Source organism: Triplophysa rosa, linkage group LG14, assembly GCF_024868665.1.
Source record: "Triplophysa rosa linkage group LG14, Trosa_1v2, whole genome shotgun sequence".
NCBI classification, from domain to species: domain Eukaryota; kingdom Metazoa; phylum Chordata; class Actinopteri; order Cypriniformes; family Nemacheilidae; genus Triplophysa; species Triplophysa rosa.
Window position 1 is genome coordinate 4,989,753 of NC_079903.1, and position 13,703 is coordinate 5,003,455.

Below are 13,703 nucleotides of genomic sequence, written 5' to 3' on the forward strand. Positions count from 1 at the left end.
TGGGAAAAGTATACACAACTGAACTCATTAGCCTTCTCCCAAAATGTTGTGAATGTCTCCACAATTAACACACCTGGTGAGTTGATTAGAAGCAACTGACAATAGTCTCTCCCAAACGTGGGAGCGAGGGGAGGGTCGGCCAAGGAAATAATTTTTTATGCCATGAAAAGTGAGATATTTGTCATTCAAATGTAGTGAAGTACAGTAAAAAGTCAACAGAAAAAGTAATAGTTCTGTACAAATACTCAAAAAGTGTACTTAAGTACAGTACTCAAGTAAATGTACTTCGTTACCCACCTCTGAACTAAATAAACCACCAAATCAGGGTATTTAGCCTATTATGTACTTTGCAAAGTGCAAACGCCACAAATTGGGTTTTACTAATATAATCTTTAATTTTGTCATTTAAACACCTCTCCCTTTTAAACTTTAAAACTGCGCAGCTTGAAGAGATGCATGCAGAACACATCGGACTTTAAAACTGTGCACCTCGCGCTGCACGGAGAGACGCATGCACCGAGAGACACGTCTGATTTTAAAACTGCGCAACTTGTGCTGCACAGAGAGACGCATCCACGGAGAGACACGTCTGACTTTAAAACTGCGTACCTCGCGCTGCACGGAGAGACATGTGTGACTTTAAAACTGCGTACCTCGCGCTGCACGGAGAGACACGTGTGACTTTCAAACTGCGCACCTCGCGCTGCACGTAGAGACGCGTGTGACTTTAAAACTGCGCACCTCGCGCTGCACGGAGAGACACGTGTGACTTTAAAACTGTGCACCTCGCGCTGCACGGAGAGACACGTGTGACTTTAAAACTGCGCACCTCGCGCTGCACGGAGAGACACGTGTGACTTTAAAACTGCGCACCTCGCGCTGCACGGAGAGACACGTGTGACTTTAAAACTGCGTACCTCACGCTGCACGGAGAGACACGTGTGAAGCGGGATTTATACATTCACCTAGGTCCGCTATGCGAGCCTCCGCTGACTGCACGCGTACCTCCGCAAACGGACGAGGCGTTTATAGTTGACGAGCATGCCGATGTGCTATTCTTTGAAACAACAGAGGGCGACTCGGAGTAATCGATTCAACTAACCAGCACGTATTAGCGTGGAGAAGAAGTAGTTTGCTTGAACAACGCAATTTACCATGGTTTTACTTTTGTATTTATAGTATAAATCATAGTGGCCATAAATTTACTATTGTCTCACTACAGGCACATATTATGTTTCTTATAAAACTATGGTAATATAAACAGAACAGTCCCCCCAAAACATGTTTCTACACTTGTATTATAGTAAAACCATAGTTACCTTTCATAAGAAGTGCTTCACATATTAAACTTTACGTATGTTGTTTAAAATGTATTGGATAAAGAGTCTGCATTGTTCTGCGTGGATTAATCATTGAGATGCATGTATAGACGTGCCTGCTCGGCTAGACTCGTATCCCCCTCGTTTGTTTTCGGATGCCTTGCCGCGCACGCAGTTACTTCACGAGTTCACCTGCGCAGATAACAGCGATGTTGCAGGGATAATAATGATAGAGCATGGGTATAAAGGTTTATGCGTATTTGGCGTGCTGTCCAGGGAGCGGGCTCCGAACCTGCCGGATCTATCCGAACTCGAAGCACTCTACCCTGGCCAGGGCAAGTGCGCCGAGCTCGGAACCGGCTCGAGCCCAGAGCACACCCCCCAAAGGCATGAAAAAGTGGGACAGCAGCCGGAGTACGCATAACCCCCCAAGACGTGATGCTAGGGCTGCGGAGGTGGTGACCTGCGTTCGGGAAGAGATGATAGGATGAGGGCTCCTTAGGAGATGAGGTTGAGATGAGACAAGAATGGGGTAGGGGTTCCTCGGAGGATGGTTGAGACTGATATGCAGTGAGGGTGCCTGCTGGAGTGATGAGAAGTTGGAATCCATGAGCGGCTGGGAGTAGTGCACATAGAGGTTGTAAATATGGGGATTTCAGAAACCATAAATGAACATGGCTTCGTGGGTGTCCCTGGGGTTAAGCCTGATACTGGAAGGAGGCGACTGAAGGAGGGAGCCAGCTGTAATAGTGGAGGCTCCTGCTGGGGTGAACGCTGCTGTGATGCTTGCTTCCGTAGAAGTTGTAGGCGGCAGAATGCGAGACGGAAGCACTGGCCTCTGCGGAGGCGATCGCTGCTGCGACGCTGGCTTCGACGCCTTAGATGGAAGCACTGGCCTCTGCGGAGGCGATCGCTGCGGCGACGTTGGCTTCAGCGCTTGAGATGGAAGCACGGGCCTCTGCGGAGGCGATCGCTGCGGCGACGCTGGCTTCAGCGCTTGAGATGGAAGCACGGGCCTCTGCGGAGGCGATCGCTGCGGCGACGCTGGCTTCAGCGCTTGAGATGGAAGCACGGGCCTCTGCGGAGGCGATCGCTGCGGCGACGCTGGCTTCAGCGCTTGAGATGGAAGCACGGGCCTCTGCGGAGGCGATCGCTGCGGCGACACTGGCTTCAGCGCCTTAGATGGAAGCACGGGCCTCTGCGGAGGCGATCGCTGCGGCGACACTGGCTTCAGCGCTTGAGATGGAAGCACGGGCCTCTGCGGAGGCGATCGCTGCGGCGACACTGGCTTCAGCGCCTTAGATGGAAGCACGGGCCTCTGCGGAGGCGATCGCTGCGGCGACACTGGCTTCAGCGCTTGAGATGGAAGCACGGGCCTCTGCGGAGGCGATCGCTGCGGCGAAGCTGGCTTCTGCGCTTAGATGGAAGCTCGGGCTTCTTGGATGCTTCTTGTCGCGGCGCTTGCTTTCATGCTTGAAATGGAAAAGCTGGCCTCGGCTGAGGCTGTGGCAATGTTGGCTTCTATGCTCGAAATGGAAGTGCTGGTCTCTGCCCAGGTATTCGCTGCGGCGATGCTGGCTTCCCACGCTTGGGATGGAATTGCTGACCTCTGCTGTGGCGGTCGCTGCGGCTATGCTAGCTTCCACGCTTGGGATGGAAGTGCTGACCTCTGCTGAGGCAGTCGCTGCGGCTATGCTGGTTTCTACATTGAGAAGAAGTGCTGGCCTCTGCTGATGTGGCTTTGAAGATGCTGATTGCTATTGTTGTGATGAAAGCGCAGGCCTCTGCCGAGGCGGTTGCTGCTGGGCTGTTGGCTTCTGCGCTTGAGTTGGAAGCACGGGCCTCTGCGGCGATGTTGGCTTCTGTATTCGAGATGGAAAGCCTGGCCTCTGCGGCGATACTGGCTTCGCCGCTTGAGAGGGGAGCACAGGCCCCTGCGGAGGCGGTCGTTGCGGCGATGCTGGCACCTACGCTTGAGATGGAACTTCTACGCTTGAGATGAAAGCGCGGGCCTCTTTCGAGGCGGTCGCTGCTGCGGTGCTGGCTTCTACGTTTGGGATGGAAGCACGGGCCTCTATCGAGGCGGTCGCTGTCGCGATGCTGGCTTCTACGCTTGAGATGGAAGCACTGGCCTCTACTGAGGCAGTCGCTGTGGCTATGCTGGTTTCTACATTGAGAAGAAGTGCTGGCTTCTGCTGATGTGGCTTTGAAGATGCTGATTGCTATTGTTGCGATAGAAGCGCAGGCCTCTGCCGAGGCGGTCGCTGCTGCGCTGTTGGCTTCTGCTGTAGAGTCTGCTGCGGCAGAGCCCGAGACGTGGGCGCTGGCCCTTGCGGGCGCGGTCTGAAGCAACGGGTCTTGAATGAAATCCCTGGTGATTGCTGAGGTGGTTGCTGTGGTGGTGAGGTCTCCCGCTAGGGAGATGAAGGCCGAAGTGGTGGAGGTTCGAGCCCGTGCAGGTGAAGGATGGATTCTTTAGATGATTCGGGAAATGAGGGTTCGATGGACTTCCCTGATGATGGAGCGATCTGACCTGATGTAGCTCTTGAAAGCTTCCGATGTCCAGCGCCCTAGTGCTTGAATTTGAGACTGCGAGAGGCTTTTTGGGCGGCTGTGGTTGCTTCGCCTATGCGGAAGGAGTGGCCGGAAAAGTGGTCTGCGTGGATGCCGGACAGGAGCAGGACGGCTTTGAGGTGCTTTTGGAACCAGAAACGTGTAGCTGGGCGGTTGGATTCGTCGACGAAGAGAGGATCCAATGTGGTTTTGGTTTGGGATTTCCTGAAGTGAAGGTAGGCTAGGAGGGTCTGATAAGGTTGAATCGGTGACTGAAGGTTGAAAATATAGACGAAATGGCCTCTCCTGGTTTGGTCAGTCTTGCTTTGCTTGATGGAGTATGACATTGTCTCTGGATCGAGTGGAGATTTCCGAGGATCTTAGAAAACCGAAGAATGCCTGGATTAACATGGCGTCGAGTGTGCGGGCGACGTACCTGGAGTGGTATCCTTTGTGGAGGGTAGAGGTGCATTTGATTAGTATTTCCGAGGTTATGGGTTGCCTGGCATCTGGACGGGTGGGCTGGGTTCTCTGGATGCTCTTGATGATCATAGATGTTTGTGAGCTTGCTATGGCTGGTGATTGAGAGTTGAATATGAGTTTATGGAAGAATGGACTCCGCTCAGGTATCCTTAATTGAGCTGGCCTGAAGGTTTATTGAAATGTTGAGGAAGGAGATGAATGAGGTGATGGTGATGAGAGAAATCGGGAAAGGGGATGTTGTACCCCTGGTGAAAAGACCTGAAACTTTTACATGCGGTGAGATATGCTTGGAGGGTCCTAGAGGAGATGGCCTGAATGATGGAGCTGAGAGAGACATCGAGGAGGGTTTTCAGGGGGAGTTTTATTGGAAGATCAGCTCTGATAGGGAGGTACCAGTTCGGGCACCAGCAGCTTGAACTTCTGCCAGAATCTGTGATCTGATGGTTCCTGAGACGGGAGGCGGTTCCATGCCAGTGCGTTGGCTGGCATGGGCATCGCTGATGCTGTGGCCAAAGAGAATTGCGGACGGGCCTGTGGAAAAGAGAGAAGGGAGGGAATGGCAGCCGCTTGAGTGGCTAGCGGAGGCATGCTCGCGCTAGCAGCGGCTTCTTAAGTGGCTGTGTAAGGTCCGGGGACCGGCGCCTGAGTCGCTAGCGGAGGCAGCCTCACGCTAGTGGTCAAGAGCCTGGGGCGGGGAAGGGGTATGAGTGAGCTGGGGCTCCGGGTGGTAGCAAGCTGGCGTAGCTTGGGTGGCTAGCAGTGACAGCTACTGATGGGGCGTTGGCGGGAGCCGTGCGCTGCAATGCGGCTGGAGGGATGAGCTGCTGGAATCTCTCGACTGGGTGGTCCATGGCGTCCTAGGAATCCATGGTGCTACCCATGCTGGCTGGTGGCTTGCTTGCGCTGCTGAGGTGGCTTGAGGTGGCCTGCTGCTGCGACCTGACGATCGTAGGCTCTTTCTCGTGAGCAGGGGTTTGAACTGGACATGTTGTGGTCGAATGTCGTCTTGTGTAGCCGGAATATGATACTGAAAAGTCTGGGGATTGTTCGCTTCTGGCTGGGGACTGCCCGAGAATCCATATGACCTGCAGGTATGCGACGATGTTTAGTTTCGTATGGCGAGTTTGTGAGCGTATAAATGTCTCTGACACCTCAGTGAACGCACAAGGTCTGTTTGCAAAGGTTAAAACAATAGTTGCAAGTTTACATCGATAGTGATAAAGTCTTGTGTAGGTGATACCTGTGCTTGAAGAAGGAGTTATTCCAGTGTGTGCATGATGCTTAGCTTTATGTGCGAGCAGGGAGACGCTGAGAGTGAGCAAGTTACCGTATGATACGGAAAAAATTTTTAGTTAACCAACAATCCCTTTCGGAAGTGCCGATTATGTTACTAATCTCTGGAATTTTACGTTGTTTGACTGTTGTTCGTTGAACAGCACGGGCGCCGAGGAGGTGCACCCGTGCTGGCCATCGATATACCATTCTTGAGTGCAGCAGTGGCAACGGCATGACAGTGGATAAAGCAAAATGTAATTTCAAGTAAAAAGATTGTACTCACCCAGCTTCTTGCGCAACAGCGAGTTCGGCGGTTCAAACACTAGTAAACTCAGTTTTTACATCGTACGTTGTGAGGTAACTGAAATGAGTCATAGAATTTGGGGTTGATTAGAGTGACTGCATGGAACGACAGTATGAATTGTTTCACCCAAGATGATTGTTTCTCTTTGCAGAAGATGGGTGTACAGCCATTGAAACGTTAACATGTTGGCATTAGCGTGTCGTTATTGGATTGGGTCGAAATACGGTGATCTTGCGAGCCTGACTAGCATATGTTTACTGGTGCCGGCGTCTGAACACTCGTGTCCCATTAGCAGTGAGCTAGCAGCGAGCCAGCGTTAGCAGCGAGCCGGCGTTTAGCAACGAGCTAGCATACTGGCAGCAATTGCATCTGGGAACGAACGAGGTGACGTGCGCGACGTAAACCAGCGGGGATACGGAATCACTTCCCGAAACTGCGAGGAAAATGTAAGTGGAAATGTTGCTTACAGATCGAGCCTGCTGCTCGGCTGCAGCGCTTTTAAAATCCGTAGGATCCCTTGAATACCTTACGTCCTTCCTGAGTTAATGAAATCCTTTTAGAGTTTGGTTTTCGTTTGGGAATATTTATCGAAAAGCAAAAAGAACCGTGTATTGCATACAAGCTGCTGTTTTGCGTGTGCGTCTATGAGCAACGCTGTTGTGAAACGTCCAAGACATGATTACTACTTGTAAAGATCCTCGGACATAGCATCGAACGAAACTTATTGATGCTGATCTGAAGAGATGAAGCAGGTCAGATGGTTTCCCTATTTATAAGAGTGCTTGCTTGAGCTGATAGGGTAGACGCGGTGATTGCTGATGGTAGACCAGCCGGGCTGATTAAATGCTGGGTAGATGCGGTGATTACTGATGGTAGACCAGCCTGGCTGATTATATGCTCCGTCTCCTCCTGAACTTTGTTAATTAAACATCATAAAAAGAGCCGTGCACACCGCCACGCGAAATGAGGTCGCGCGCACTCAAAGCGAACTTCCGCCAACACCGCGATGACGTCATGTTTGCCGCGCGCACCCAAGCGAACCTGCGGACGCGTCTAGTATAAAGAAGCCTTGACTTTAAAACTGCGTACCTCGCGCTGCACGGAGAGACACGTGTGACTTTAAAACTGCGCATCTCGCGCTGCACGAAGAGACGCATCCACGGAGAACCACGTCTGACATGTAAAACTGCGCAGCTCATGCTGCACGGAGAGACACATTTAAAAGGGAAGAAGACGCGCTTGATTTGTAACTGCGCAGCTCGCAAGTGACGTCACAGACCAACTAATCGATAATGAAATTCGTTGACAACGAATTTCATTATCGATTATTATCGATTTTATCGATTAGTTGTTGGAGCCCTATTAAAATTATTATTTGCTTATTATCATAAAGCATGTTGTGAATCTGATAGAGATTTTTTTGACAGAAGTGGATATTATGGTTCGTCATTTGATTCAGTAGGCTGGTGTTCTGCCTATTTTCTGTCCAAGAGGTTGTAAATGACGAAACCCCAGAGTGTATCTAGTGCTTCTTAAGATTTGTTTTTCTGATGTTCTCTTATTGTCTTTCATGACTTTTCTCAATACGTTTGAATGGATTCCGTGTTTCAGGGAACATGCTGTCCTCCTCTCTCATTTTGCGGTTTATAAAAACTCACATTAATAGTGAACTCGATGCAAATTTTTTCTTCTTTGGTTTTCTGTCTGAGAAATGTCGAGTGGTTTCCTAGGGCAAGGTTGCACCCTCATCTCTGTCATTATTCAGTGAAGGTGTGCAGAGCAGTCCCACCACATTTTTCTCACATAGAAAGAAAATGATGAAGAGAGACAGTGAGAACAACCTGCCCGTCTCTCTGTGTCTTTCTAAGAGGTCAGGGTGGCTTCTTTTGGTGAGAAATGGCTTTAGTCTAGCATATTACTTTTGGACTGTGATAATGATCAGTCAGGGAAGGATTGGTGGAAGGTAGAGAGAGAGAGAGAGAGAGAGAGAGAGAGAGAAAGAAAGAGGATGGATGGATGGATGGCTGTACTTCATCAGAGGGATGGGACATCAGCAACCTGACCATCACTTACCCTGATGACATAACCAGTGAGACTGCAAAAAAGAAATTCAAAACTAAATTGATCAAAGAATCCCCAAAAACACTGAAAGCAGACTTCATGCAAGTAAATGATAGGACAGTAAAAGCAGACCTGCTCTTTTACACAGACCACCCAAATGCCTGGCATTCAGCACTCTGCTCTGCCTACAAAGATCTTAAAATGGGTGGAAACAAAGCCTGAGGCAACTATATCTGGACACCACACCAAAATTCAACACCAACCTGTACCACAATGGCACTATTATGATTCAGGGCTCAGAAGACAGACTCGAACAATTTGAGAAACACTTTGCAAGCCTGAAAGTTCTAGCAGAGATAGAGAAGTCTTCTCTACCTCCAACAACAGCAACAGATGAAGAAATGACATCACCGGCACAAGCACAAAAATCCCCCTCACCCTACACACCCAGATCAACTGTGTCTATTCAACGCATTCAGGAATGCCTCTCACAACTGGAGATGGAAATCACTGAATTTAATGAAAGCAGACTCCAAGAAGCAGACACCTCTCAACAGCTAAGAGAGGAAATGAAGGCCCTTAAAGAGGAGAACGATATCAGAATAGGAGAACTAGAGACAACTGTAAAAAACCTCCAAAATACAACAAGATTCTCAAATGTCTTGTCATTGAAGAAATGTCTAAATTGAAGAAGGATCTACTGGAAAAAGACACTCTCATACACAACATTAATGCAAAGCTGGAGAGCTTTATTAAAATCACTCAAACGAACTCTCTCAGATGCTCATCCACTGGATCACAGACAGACAAAGAACAAACCACTACAAAGAACTGTCAGAGGACCAACGACAACACTGTCACACAGCCAGCCCAGCACTGTCCTCAAAAACTCACCCATCAGACCCCACAGCACTCCCAGAAACACCAAGCCCAGAAATTGCAAGAAACGTGGTTCAGATCAGACATCGACACTTACTGACCTACAGGATACATGGAAATTATATTGCCATCCCTCAAGAACTTCAATGTGAAACGCGGAAGAGCAAAACCGACATAAATACTGCTGTACATCAAATAAATCTTATTTATGATAGGTGTATAATTAAAGAAAACTAAACTAAAATCTGGTGATGAAATCTGGTTTGACAAAGAATGTAAAATTAAAAAAAATTCTAAAACACAGAGAGCCACACAAACCAGAAATCAGACAAAACTATTGCGAAGCACTTAGGGACTACAAAAATACAATCCATTACAAAAAACAACATTACCTTAACCATACTCTCAATGAAATCCAGACATCTAGACACTTTCCTAAATCCTGTGTATAGGCTTAATACAGCCACTATACAAAAGCTGAGATAAATTTGACCCCAATAACTACCGAGGCATTTGTGTGAACAGTAACCTGGGGAAGATTTTCTGTAGTATCCTGAATACTCGAATTCTAGCTTTCCTTACCCAACACAATGTCTTAAGTAAAAGTCAGATCGGATTTCTACCAAACCACCGACCACATCTACACACTACAGACATTAATCAATGAGCACGTCCATCATAAATTGGGGCAGTCATGGCCTACTGGTTAGAGAGTTGGACTCGACTTGGGTAACGACTGAGGTGCCCTTGAGCAAGGCACCTTACCCCTACTTGCTCCCCGGGCGCTGTAGTGATAGCTGCCCACTGCTCCGGGTGTACGTGTGTTCACCACTTGCTGTGCGTGTGTTCACTACTCTCTGGATGGGGTTAAATGCAGAGGTCACATTTCGGGTGTGGGTCACCATATCTGAGTAATAGGTCACTTTCATAAATCATTTTTTTTATAAAAAAAAAGCATTTGATTCAATATGGCATGACGGCCTATATTATATAATTCTACAATCAGGCATAGGAGGAAAAGCTTATGACATCATTAAATCCATGTACACAGAAAACAAATGCGGGGTTAAAATTGGCGATAAAAGAACAGAATTTTTCACTCAGGGGCGCGGAGTAATACAGGGATGCAACTTGAGTCCAACTCTGTTTAACTTCTATATCAATGAGTTAGCCGTGTTACTGGAACAATCTGCAACAGCCGGTCCCACATTAAACAACTCCGAGGTGAAATGTCTTCTGTATGCTGATGATCTGGTGCTGCTGTCAGACACCGCCGAAGGTCTACAGCAGGGGTCTTCAAATACTTTTCTTTGAGGGCCAGATTCTAAAAGTATAAATAGGATGCGGGCCAGTTTTTACCATATTCTCATTTGTTCTGTTATTTATTGCGTTTTGTTCCTTTTATACTGTTTTTGTTGCTGTTACGTATAGGCCATGATTAAAACATGCACACAAATATTGCATCCAGTATTTGTGCCTTTTCATGATATTAAATTAAAAGGGATATTGTCTTTTTAATTGTATTTTATATTCCTTACTGCGTTACTTTACCCAAAAATTGCTACTAATTTACTCACCCACAGTCTTCCAGTACATGGAGATGTGGGTGGCATTGTTTTTTCAAGAGGATATTTATGAAGATATTTGGTTGAATTAATTAAAGTTAAATCAATAAAAGTAAAAAACGCAAATACATTCAACACAAAAGTAATCCCTGCCCCTTGTGATGTTAAATTCTCGTCTTATAAAGCGAGTCAATTGATCTGTGCAAGAAACTGAACGCTATTATCACATCTTCGGGTGAATTCCAATCGCATTCATGTGCCCCACGCACTTATAGGGCAGAGCCTTTGTATAGTGCGAGTTCTGGGGGAGATGAACAGCTGTTTTTTGTAAATATAGCCGTTATTCATAATGAATGCAGTAATAAAAACAACACCGTTTCCCCTTATCTGAAACAACCGTTCACGTGGTGTACCCTTCCTACAGTTAGCCTACTTTCAAGGGCACAAAACGCGTTTTAGAACACGACCTATCGCGTGCGCAAACCGATTGCCTGTGGCTGTGCAATGCATTGCTGATTATAACGTTGTAAATAACATTAAGTTTCTTGGACTGACCGATCAAATCGCTTTATAAGACGTAAAACATTATGAGCCGTGGGAATTACTTTCATTTTGAATGTAGCAGCGTTTTGGGCTTTTAAAGACGTGGCGTCTCAGGAGGACGTGCATTTAAAGCACACCATTCTTAAAGTCTCTCCACTTATTTGAAATGTTAAGGTGGGCCAGGAAAAGATGATTGGCGGGCCGCATTTGGCCCGCGGGCCACCAGTTGACTAGCCCTGGTCTACAGCAACACCTACACCTGCTAGAGAAATACTGTCAAAACTGGGCCTAGACATTCAATCGGAAAAAAACTAAAATTACGATTTTCCAGAAAAAAGCCAGATTACAGGATAACAGATACACATTCACTCTGGGAAACATTACAATAGAACACACTACGATTATCTCGGCCTAAAAATCAGAGCGTCAGGAGGTTCTGGTCTGCTTTGGTCTATATGGCTGCGAGGTTTGGGGTCCACTGTGTCTGACAAATTACTCCAAATGGGATAAACACCCCATAGAATCCCTGCATGCTGAATTCTTTTTAAGAGTTCTGAGAAGAACATCAAATAATGCATGCAGAGCTGAATTAGGCAGATACCCCCTGATAATACACATCCAAAAACATTCCCTCAAATTCTGGACACACCTTAATTCAAGTCCTCCTAACACACTTCAATATGAAGCACTTAAAACCCAAGAGCTGAGACCTAAAGCCAGTCCCATCTGCCAGCTGGCTCTGAAACTTCACACCGGCACAACGGAACAGAACCAAATCAGAATAAACCAAATTATCAAAGAAAGTAAAAAGTCATATTTAGATCATTGGGAAAAGGAAAGTAAGAACAAAAGTAAACTAGAATGCTGTCGGACCCTAAACAGAATATACAATCTGGCAGATTATCTCTACACTGTTGGAGATGTAAAACAGAGACGGATCCTGACCAAATACAGCCTCAGTGATCGCAGTCTGGCCATAGAGAAAGGCAGAAACAGAGACACTTTCTCCTTCATTGTAATCAATTTAAAGATGTGAGAGAGAAACACTTTCACCAAATGTCAAAGCTCATGCCAGAGTTTGTTAGGTGTTCAGAAACAGAGCGAATGCAGATGTTGAGAGAAAGAGAGAGAGAGAGATTTTTATAATTTTTATATTGCATCGATTTTGCAGAGTAAAGTCACATAAATGACGTTTTTTACTTAAAGGAGACATCAGATGAAAACCCCACTTTTTCTGTGTTTAAGTGCTATAATCGGGTCCCCGGTGCATCTAGCAACCCAGAAAACGTGAAAAATAAGAACCCAGTAAGTTTGTTTTGGTGTGCCCTTCCCTGCAAGCATGTGATTGATCGAGCCGTTCAGATTTCGCTCCGATTGTGACGTCCAAAGCGGATTTTATTATAATGTTACCGCCCCTTAATCTACACAGTTCCACCCACCGCGCTCCACCATTGTTGTTTTCACAAGCGACAGCGGTGTACGTGACACCATGGCTAAAGTTCGTGGACAACATGCAATGTAGTCGCTGCACAGAGTCCAAACCTAGGAAGAGACAGGAGTGGATTTATTTTATTTTTAGTGGAAATCCATCAGAAACAATAAGTAAAAACCTGCTTGTTTGTGCGAATCACTTCAAACCGGAGTGCTTTTTCAACCTGGGACACTACAACCAGGATTAGCTTCAAAGTTGTTCCTCAAGAGGGATCGAGACCGACTAAACAAGAGAAAACTACCGATGTAAGTAATATTTATCAACAGTCTGAATTGACGTAAATGTACCGTATATATAGGAGGATAACGTTAGCATATGATAGTGAAGGGAGCTAAGTCAGTCACGGGCTAAATAGAACATTCAAAGCCAGTGTTAAACTTACTGTATATAAGTGCAGATGGACACTTGGAGTTTAGCTGTATGAATACATTACATTATGTGCGTTAATATGTTTAGCTGCAGCAAGCTGTTTTGGTAATGAACAGGGGCGAACACTGGGGTTAGTTTGGTTTTAAACGTCTCAAATCATTTGTGCTTAGGCTGAAAAATCTGTCACAGCAAACTAGCTCTCATGTTGTGTGTGTAACGTTATAACTTGTCAATGACCAGCGCTAAAATCCATGTAATTCCTCTGAGATCTGCAGTGGATTCTGTGGATTTTAGGTAAGCATACACGCACAACATAAGCGCATTAGCTGTTTGCTGTGACTTATTTTTTGGTCTCCGGACGAATGATTTGAGACATTTAAGACGAAACTAATCGCAGAGGAATTCTGGAAATATAATTTAGCTAAACCATTGCCACTGCACGTGTGTTGTGTTGACATGCCGGACAGAAGGGGGGTGGGGTTCGCTGTAACTCATTATCATTTAAAGAGACATGCACCAAAACGGTTGCTGTGAGCATAGCTGTTTTTGACGAGGCAAGAAGGGTTTTGTTTACACAGCCATTGAGTGTTTTTAAGCAAAATATGTTCCAGACATTTCATGACGACCTTAATAAATCATACCAACTTGTTGAAAGTGCTCGTCTGATTAGACCTTTAAAGACACCGCGTTTCATTGTTTTGTATTAAGGCTCTGTAAATGTGCACTAAACAAGCCTAAAACATATTTTATTTATTTTTGTTTAAGAATTCATTATTATATTCACCCTAGGCTAAGTTCAACACTTTTTTTTAAAAGGAGAAAAGACGTTGAGCCTACCTTGTGTTCTTTTCGTAATGTCT

General features: G+C 46.3%; 1 protein-coding gene across 2 annotated transcripts in view; it reads left to right on the top strand.

Moving 5' to 3' along the window:
- Positions 1–13,703, top strand: part of mre11a (MRE11 homolog A, double strand break repair nuclease) — a 58,714-nt gene that overhangs the window by 2,517 nt on the left and 42,494 nt on the right. The gene's annotated exons all lie outside the window — the stretch shown is intronic.